General features: G+C 40.3%; 1 long non-coding RNA gene across 2 annotated transcripts; it reads left to right on the plus strand.

Moving 5' to 3' along the window:
- Positions 1–4,920: 4,920 nt before the first annotated feature.
- On the plus strand, positions 4,921–8,146 carry LOC121887946. 2 transcript variants are annotated; one of them, XR_006093093.1, is made up of 3 exons: positions 4,921–5,026; positions 7,554–7,661; positions 7,845–8,146. It is a non-coding gene; the product is annotated as an uncharacterized LOC121887946 (long non-coding RNA). The 2 variants fall into 2 exon arrangements; XR_006093091.1 differs by lacking the exon at positions 4,921–5,026 and adding an exon at positions 5,148–5,358.
- Positions 8,147–8,149: the final 3 nt, after the last annotated feature.

Genomic DNA, 8,149 nt, shown 5'->3' on the forward strand with positions numbered 1-8,149 from the left:
AGGGTGAGCCACTCTGTAATTTGCAACCACAAAAACGAAGCCAGACAGCACATCATTTTGTATGCACGTGTGTGCGTGTGTGCATGACCAAATGAGTGCCTGCAGTGTATGTGAGTGGGTATATGCGTGTATTTTGACCTGTGTGTTGTTGTTTATTGCAGATACAAACATTGTTGTGAGTGATTCAGCTTCTGTAACTATTAGCAGGACATTTGGGCAGCAAAGCGTAGCTGTAGTTGGCTGTCTACACCACAAACAGAGCAGACGGAGCTGCTGCTGCCCAAGAGATGGAGGAGAGACCGGAAGTCAGACAGACTGACCGAGGGTTGTTGATGCAAAGTTGGTCTGGATAAGTTCATGACTCCCTTATGAGAACCAAAATTTAAATACAAAGTTACATTGCAACTGAGGGCACTGTGGCCTCAAGTCTATTGTAGTCCTTGTAGCTGGATGATGATAGTTGGTAAAAATTCCTTTCACTTTTGGCGGACACACTCTGGTTAGTACTCACTGATGAAAACACGTGAGCCTTTCAGGAATTTGGTTTTATTACTGTTAGTCGTATGTCCAGTTATCTTTGTTACGAAGAAACTTGACATTAATAGACCGGGGCTTGGCATCCATCTCCAGCTCAGTTTTCCGGGAGTCAGTTCGTAGCTTCTCGGACAGCTGCTTTCTCACTTTGTCTTCTGTATCAAACCACTTTTCGCTGACAAATTCCTGAATGCCATCAGTGTTCCCATTGTCTTGTCTGGCCGTCGGGATATTCCATTTTGTCACTGAGCGAAGAGAAAAAACGTTTGCAGCTTGTTTCATCATCGTTCTTGATATTTTTACTGGTATCAGCTTTGAATCATCAAATTTCCTCTGGGTGAACTCCACACTCACTCTGAGATCACGTTCTTCCTTTAACAACTCATCCATCTTCTTGAAGGAGGAATCAACAAAGATTTCAACACAAGATTTAAAGTTTCACTCCTGCTGATGCAGCGGTGTCTTATACAAATACTTTTGTTGATGTAGCAGTTCATGCACCTGTGCCACGGAGATGGTTTCGTCTGAGGGATTGTTTGCGCTCTCCTCAGGTGTCATGACAAAGCAGAGATAGCAGCTTACAGCAAATAAACACTTGCCAAAATTCAATCCCTTTCGACAAGGTTGATCCAGTCCCTTGTTTTTTTAGTTTTTACTTCAGTTTGCAGGAAAATGTTGCTGATTCATTCAGAATTCCAAAGATATTTAATAGTTAGGATCCATTGAGGCGCTTTGAGACACACACCAGCAGGAACCATCTCCAAACTCCCAACAAGACAAAATCCTGATGATACAGCAGTGATTTAAAACTGAAACCTGTAACTCTGCAGGCTGTTGAACTCTGTAGCAGCAAGTAACTGAAATGGTCAAAAGTTCAAATCACATCAAAATTGCTGTTTTTCAATCAGTCACTACAAAATTTCCAAATGTGGTAACTTGCACAGTGAGATTTTGTTGTGCTTATACAATAATTTGAAGGATAAAACCACTTAACTTTGTGTAAAATGTATTCTTTACTTTGCTCACACAAGCATAGCTGTTACTAATAGCATTAAAGATGACCTCATTCAAATTAAGTGTTCCAGTAAGCCATGGCAGGGAGCCAGCATCCACAATACCAAGACCTTAAAACTAGCACATCTAATTACATTGTAGCCACCAAGGTTTTAACTTTTTATTGCATATATACTGTATAATGTTTGGTTCTGCTCCTGTAATTGACCAGAACAAAACTATGCAAGTGTGACACAGACTTAAACTGTCTCTTATTAACCCAGTTGCAGGACCTGGGATACAAAACTACATGAGTCTACATGCTTATAAACAGCAACAAACTCTGGGCCTTCTGAGAGAAAATTGCTTTGCCTCCCGGCACTTTCAAAATAAAATATTCATTCCAAGCTGTGTGTTGTTGTATTCATTACCACTTTTTAACCCTTCAGCAATAGCACAGGGTGATAGTTTCTGTCATGGTTGTAGATTGCCTTGCCATGAGAGACATCTAGCAAAGTTTGACTTCATCCAAATGAAGGGGAGTCATAGCCCCAAGACCTGGATGGCTTTTCACCAGATAAAGCTCATTGAGCTGCCTGGGGGGAGAAAAGCTGCATACCGTAGCTGTATGTGAACTTTTTATCCTTTCACATACACTTAGTGGATTAATGCATTCATTAAATAGAAATTTGAACATTGACTGATAATCATATGACAATGACGGTTGATAAAACGTTGGTTATAATCACAGGTCAGGACTCAAACTCTGGTCTCCTGTATGAAAATCTGATGCTCTACTTGCCCATCCTCCATCCAGACATCCACGCTACTAAACGGACCTTGTGGTGATAATGTTTTCTCAACAACTGTTTCTAAGGTCAAGAATGGACGTGACCCGATTGGCCTGTATTTTAAATACAGCGTTCGCAACTTCTGGTTGAATTGTCTACTTTCTGAGTAGTTTATTATAAGCCTTGTTTGCGGTTGACTTTTACATGAGGACTTGACATGATTTAAGAATTTACCCTACACAGCTGTGATTTATACATCACATTTGTGGGACAAACAAAAGCATATGTGTACTAATTCATTGATTTAAGCTAGAGTGAAGAGCTCCACAAGTATAACTGCTGCTTCCTCCTGCTGAAAGGAGCCTGTTGTGGTGTTTCACTCATTTGATCATAATGCCCCCTGGATGCCTCCATGTGGAGGTAATCAGGTCACGTTCAACTGAGAGGAGACCTGAGGCAGACTCAGAGCATGCTGGAGGGGTTATATATCCCATCTGGCCTGGGATGCCCCAGGACGAATAAAAAGATATGATTGTGGAGAAGGGCTTCTGGGTTACCAAGTTTAGCATGTTGGCACCGTGACCCAGAGCTGGATAGGTGATGGAAAATGGATGTGTTTTCATGCCGTGTGCCTGGATGAGCCTTGTGAATTTCCACTGCAGCTACTATTATGCTCGATCTGAAATTTTAAGAAGAAATCAGGACCCTCAACAGAGTACTTCAGGTAGGTAATTTGCTGTGGAACTTTCATTTTACAGGTTACAGAGACACCAGATTCACACAAGATTAAAAGCAAAAATGAGTTTTTCAAGTAATTCAAATCACAGGACACTGTGTAAGAACATCCTGAGCAAAATAGTCTTTTGGAGTTTGACAAATGAGACTCTAGTTTGTTCACGCATAAATTACACTCATATTATCTGCATATACTGTAGCACTTTGGCAGCTCACACATACACCCCAGCATGCAGACTCCGATATACAAAATGTCTTCAAGTATCGACCAGAGAATCAGCTTACTCCTTCCCAGCTCGACACCGCACACTGTGCAGGGAGCTGATAAGAGCTCTGACCTGGGGCGTGTGTTTTAGGAGTCGGCATTTGTTCTTCAGCCCACAGAGAGCATCGGGGCAGATCAGGGCCTGGATCAGAAGAGAAACCTTATCCGTCTCCTCGAGGATTGCCCTGTCAGCTGCCTCCTCTGGCTCAGAAAACTAAACGACTGAATTAGCCTCAGATAGAGAGATAAGCGTTTTTTTCTGGCTGTACATCTGCCAATGTATGTCCTCCAGAAAACCTTGGCCTTGCTTTCACTGCAGTTTAAAAAGGGATTTTACAGAAATACTGGCAGTGCGATGTTGTGTGGTAGATGCAACAGGTCAATCAGTTATGATTTAATCATGGTACACCAATGGCAGGATCAGACTACACGACATTTATGTCTTTTCAGATGGTCACTATGTCAGATACGGTGATGGTCCTGATGCGACCCTGACGGAGAATTTGCTTGCGGCGTTTCAAAAACTGCATGACATGCTTATGTGATTGCAGAGGAAGGGCCAATTTTCTGGGATCAGGAATGTTAACAACCATAGAATAATTTTGTAGATGTAGTCAGACTCTGCAAGATAAAGTAAAAACATTCTGACATGCAAGTCCTCCTATCTGGGCCTCAGGACACAGAGTCGACTGTCTCTCACTATGACACACTACACGGAAGAAAACAACTATTTCTGTGTTGTTATTTACATTCCTTATGCCACTTGTGAGTTAGATTGTGCCATTTTGTGCAGACAACATGCAGTCTAATGCCTGTATAAGTCGACATTTCAAGTATCAACACTATCGCCAGACAAGAATGCCACTATTGGATGATTCTGCAAAACTGCACCATTCAGTAACAACATTGTTTTACATCCAATGCTAATGTTTTTGAAAATTCCTGCTTTCTACCATATCTGTGCAAAGCAAATGAATTATGGTTAAGATTTGGTGGGGTTAGACAACTAAACACTTATATAAACCACTGCACTATTCGCATATATGAACTCAAAAACTATGACTGGGACCTTGCATTGCAGCCTGCCACCCTATAGACTTACAAGGTGCCCAGTTACTACAAGAGAGAGTTAAGAAAAGCTCAATGGGAATTAAAAAAGAACAACAGCACGTGGAAACAAATTATTGTTGTTGTTTATTGGTGTTGTTGGTACCATTTGCAGCAGAATATGTAAATTACTCAACGCAACATAACCACAGGGCAACAGATTCAAGAGAGGCCAGAGATTGCCTCTTACTTTGTAGCCATATGTGTGAACGCTCCATAAATTTCCGCCTCGCCACAAAAAGAGCATGTACACTACTTCCTGCACTGGCACTGACATTGGTATTAGATGTAAATCATCCAATATGGATATAATTCCTATGAGATACCGAGTACATATCCTATTAAGCCCTTGTACTGTAGTTTCCTGATGGGACCCTTCGTATCTCAGAATATGGAAATTTACAGAAACCCTGATGTCATCAACAGAAAATCCTAAGAAGAAGAGAGAACCTGATTGATTGACTGACTTGCTGACTGACTGATTGATTGGTTGGACCTATTTAAATCTAGAGATGCCAACACTGCGTTCCTCAGAAATAAGATATCTACATCTCTAAAACATGGACCAAAAAACTTCAACTTTGCAGCAGTCAAACTGACCGTAAGTAGATGCTAGATTTTGTCGTTAAAAGTGTAAATCATGCTCTGAACAAGTCATTGCCTCTGTCCTCCACTGACCGGCCCGCTCCGTTGGCTCTAGACAAGATTTTTACCTCATTTGCACAGACCTGAATCTGCTTCTCTTGACTCAACTTATGACCTTCACTGCAAGATAAAATAAAGCCAACAGAGCGTGGAGCAGTGTCTGGCAGTGCCACATACCTCCCACTCTCCCTCGTATCTGACTCATCCGGCAGCACTCTGGCAATTCTCTCCTAGGAGCCATTACCCAATTATTAGGTAGTGAAGCTTTTACAGGAGAAACAGAGAGGGGTGAGTGCTAAACAAAGAGACACTAAGATGGAAAATGTGAAAAAAGATAGGTACAGTAGTTGGATCCTGAACTATTTAGGGTCTCGTTTTAAAGGATGAAAAGCACCTTAATTACTGTGATTTTATGAAAATTCATTTTCAATCTTAGTTTCTGTTTCTATGATGGATTACATTTCAGTTGTTTCTTCCACTTATAACTGTGTTTTAGATGGACAAAGCCAGACGTATTCAATAGTCAATCATATAGTCATTAGTCATGTAGTAATCTATACTGATAGATAATTAGATTGTATTATGCATATATTATAAAACATATATAATACACTGAAGATATTCGGAAACTCTAAGCTCAGGTATCACATCGTTTTTTAAATTTATTTTACATAAGAGGTTATAAGGTGTTTTAAACATTGTGATGCTTGAGCTGCCAAGGTTCCACTTTCAGTGCTCTGATCTTTTAACCTCTTATTATGCAACCCCATTTTTCTGCAGAAGCCCGAAAATAATGTACCCAAAATAAAAAAGGTTACGGTTCATAACTGTGGTCTCATTTGAAAGGCAACTCTTTAAATTTTACAACCAAAAGGTCAGAATGTGTATAAACGATCCTGAACCAAAGTTACAGAGGCTAAAATGTCCCATGGGTGAGACAGTGTCGTTTAATGGGTTAAGGCTCTGAATGTGGACTCTGGCGTTACGATCAGCATATGCTATGTCTGTTATGTCTGTTATGTTCTTCCTCTGTCTCACTATGACACTGTGATACCAATACACTCTGACTTGAAGTCATTATGGCTTTGAATAACAAGATGGTTAACCAGAGAGCGTGTGCTTGTCCTTGTTAAGTGTCATAATCATACTTATGTGACTGTTGATGCATTATGATGACTTACAGCAACTTTTATAATGTGTTATGTGGGTATACACTGTATAACACATGATACATATGGAATACATAGAAAAAGTTTCCAAATAATGCAATATTTCCACATTTAACAAGTAATTAGCAATATGTCAGCTATAACCTTTTAGTCACACTAGCAGCATGACTTTATTAATAGCGATGTTGTCAGCTGGCAGGTCGCTCCACCACTTTGGTCCAGGCAGAAATCTCAACAACTGTTGGATGGATCGCCATGAAATTTGAAGATTAAAAAGTTGAGTTGAGTTTGACATTTGTGGTTTTAAGGAAATCTCTCAACAACTATTGGATGGATTGCCATGAAATTCGGTCCAGACATTTACCAAGAGGATGATTTGTAACAACGTTGATGATCCAAATTTGTCCATTAATCAATGTCTCCATTTAATTTAACTTTAATCATTTTTAACATTCTGCCCTGAACACACACACACATATTTTTGCGCTTTATTTTCATGCACCCATTTAAATATACAGTGCTTGTGACACTTTCTCTATTTCTACATTTGCTAACTGATTGTAGAGAAAATCCTCGACTGCCATCAAACATGCCAAGAAAACGTCACTCACCTTCAACAGTGTAGCAAAGAAAGTAGCCAAATGACCTCAATGTCTCAGTCTCCATTAGCTAACACACATACGCACTGCAGCAAGTCCACTTCATCTGAAAGGAGTATAACTCTCCAACCCTCAGAAATTATGTTGCTTACTTTGGATCTCTCCCTCAGCAGGCCTTCCTGTCTGCTCTATTTATATAGCGGTGGTAGATTGAGTAGTAACTGTAGATTTTGGAGATTTATATCATATATCTTGGGGTGTTCTGTTTTAAAGAGTTGTAATTTGTGATTTCAAGTGTTTCAAGTTGCGACCTTTGATTTGCCAAACATGCAGCATTTTCATTCAACTTCCAATTTCATTATTTTTTCTTTCCATAAACCTCCCAGCCGCTCATTTGCTCCTACCTGTTTTTCTCTCCATTACCCCCCCCCCCCTTCCTCTTTTTTTTTCTCCATCTACACCTCAATCCTGTCTCCCTCTGACAGATGAGTGTGGTCAGAGGTCATGTGGTTGTAATTAGGAGAGCGCTGCCTCGGCACTCTGCCCTGCTTCCTGTTTCTGATGTATGAGAAAACGGGCTTCGGTTCAGTCATCCCTGAAAACAGCTGTTATCCTCGGGGCTCAGCCTTCAAACTCCCCAACCTAAATAAAACTGTCTTTAACCTGTCTTCATAGTCTCATAACATTTATCACAACCTTCCCCACACTACTCCAGGTCCACCCTCCAATTTTCCCTCCACTTGATCACTTACATAACTGCAGAACTAGAGAGACGCTGGAATGCCAGAGGCCTCACAGCAATGATACTGCGTTTATCAGCAAGGTATCTACTGAGTTGTAAATCTTGAGATCAGATCCATTATTTTTTTTTTTTTTTTTTTTTTACAGAGGAATGTGTTAGTTTGGATCATTAGACAGGATCATAGGTTATAATCCAGATTTTCCTTTTTTTGCCATGTCCAATATCTTCTGGTCTGTTTTGAAGTTGCTTTACTTTCCTTTACAGGTGGCTCTTGTTATCCAGGTTTATTCTTTGGGAAATTCTCCAGCCTTCAGTCTTCCTTTCCAGTGAGTCAGGCAGTATAAAGCGGGCTTCACTTCAGTCCTGTGATCAACAAGTCAGGAGAAGAGTATTTATTGATAAGAGGGAACAGGGTCGTCGGTTCAAGTTTTGTGGCTAAGAAGAGACGGTCATAGTTTAGCTTCCAATCTGAATTTTATGCTTCCTTTAAGGAGAAGTTTGACATTTTAGGAAATATGCTTATTTGCTTTCTTGCCAAGAATGAAAAGATTGCTCATATTAAATATGAA

This window comes from Thunnus maccoyii, chromosome 2 (assembly GCF_910596095.1).
Source record: "Thunnus maccoyii chromosome 2, fThuMac1.1, whole genome shotgun sequence".
NCBI classification, from domain to species: Eukaryota; Metazoa; Chordata; class Actinopteri; order Scombriformes; family Scombridae; genus Thunnus; species Thunnus maccoyii.